Source organism: Notothenia coriiceps, unplaced genomic scaffold, assembly GCF_000735185.1.
Source record: "Notothenia coriiceps isolate Sejong01 unplaced genomic scaffold, NC01 NC01_scaffold00018249, whole genome shotgun sequence".
In the NCBI taxonomy this organism is placed as follows: Eukaryota; Metazoa; Chordata; class Actinopteri; order Perciformes; family Nototheniidae; genus Notothenia; species Notothenia coriiceps.
In genome coordinates, this window is record NW_011350950.1 from 143416 (window position 1) to 145316 (window position 1901).

Below are 1901 nucleotides of genomic sequence, written 5' to 3' on the forward strand. Positions count from 1 at the left end.
CTCTGCNGCTGATTTCGGCCGTCGACGAGCGTCCTGTCGCCCTACTCAGATTGGTGTGTCCTGCATCGTCGTGTCTTTTCGGCCGTGCCGACACCTTCCGAGGCTGTCGTTTCTGATTCTGAACAAGAATCTGCAGTTATCAAAATAAAGAATCTCATTTCATTCCTGCTAAAAAGACATTTGGCAGAAACCATTGATGAGCATATAAGATCCTTATTTCATTGTAAAAAGGAAGTCTTTCTCTGCCCTTTACAGAGAGCCTTTGTCCTGCTGAGTGTTATTGACTCCCACTCAAACCACACACAGGCAGACGTTATAAAAACAGACTTTGTTTCAGCCTCAAAAGCAGAAACGCTCTGGTGACGCCCGCACAGTCTCGTACAGTCACTCCTGGTCAGATTTATTTATGTACATGTCAGGAAACTCTCTTTCCATGGAGCCTTAAAGGAATACAAAATAAATAAAGTATAATTGCTAAAGAGTCGTCAGCTTTATCCCCTTTTGCCCAAGAAACAGTTTTTAAATGAGCTTTTCAGGCGAGAAACTAACCATTTATTTTAGATTACCAATATGTGATTAATTTATCCCAAAATACGTGTGAATTTACAGCGATGTTTGAGCTGTGATGATGGCATAATAGGGCCTCTTCGTGGACGTCAATCCAGGAGATGGATCAGTCGTTGGTACCTCGGAGAAAAACATCATATAAGGAGAAGCAGCTTCACAAAAACTCTGAATGTTTTCCAGTATATTAATCTAACATCTAGTCAGGATGTTTCTCTACTCCTGATATGAGACACAATGACTTCAGAAGTAACACTGCACTGAGATATCAGGTCTTGTTTTTAGACAATGCATCATCTTGTTAAGTCAAAACATGGTATTTAGAGTTGCCTATATCTAAATATCCCTTCCTATTTCAAGACATCTTACTAAGCTAATGTTCACTTGAGCTTTCAAGTGAAAACATCTTGATTTCATTATTGTTGAACTTGTTTTTGGGGCAGCACTTTTCCCAGTGTAAGGAATAATCAATCTGACGAGGTGTTGTTAATGTGAGAATAAAACCTGCCTCACATATGAATGATATATAAATAAAACACCTTCCTGCTTCATCGTGGTCAGAATATTGAGTTTTAGAAACCGTGTTTTGTCCCTTAATGGAAACAGGACTTTTAACTCGTTTCTTTAATTTAAGTGAATGGTTTGCTGGAGGCAGTTTTGTGTTTGCTTGTCAGATGAAGTCTCTGATTCAGCCGCTCAGCCTCGGGCTTTAATTATGTTCCTATACAGAAACAAGGCGTGGTTATTCCTCTCTCTATAAGCACTATTTAAAGATGTAACAAGCAGGGCTTTATTCTGCTGTGCTTCCTGCGTTACACCTTTCAGATACAGCTTAATGTAATAATGAAGCTCAGCGCAAGTTCAACCAGGAAGAGCGTCTTTACTCATTCATTTACTATTTCCATGTTAATACTCTCTCTCCTCTCAATAAGTGATCGGGCGTCACTCCCCAGCTTAACCAATCACTTCGCTCTATTCTCAAAAGCCTATCATAGCGTTCCGCTAACCCTTTTAAATCTGCTCCCCCCTCCGACAGCTGTCATTTCAGGTGACTCAACGCAACCCCCCTCCACCCCTTTTCACTTCCTGTCCTTCTGAATCCAGGGTCAAGCTAAGCCCCCTCCCCTTCAGACCGACCCCAACTATCCATTCACCACCACCAGGGGTCAAGCTAAGCCCCTCCCCTTCAGACCGAACCCAACTATCCATTCACCACCACCAGGGGTCAAGCTAAGCCCCTCCCCCTTCAGACCGAACCCAACTATCCATTCACCACCACCAGAGTCAAGCTAAGCCCCTCCCCTTCAGACCGACCCCAACTATCCATTCACCACCAC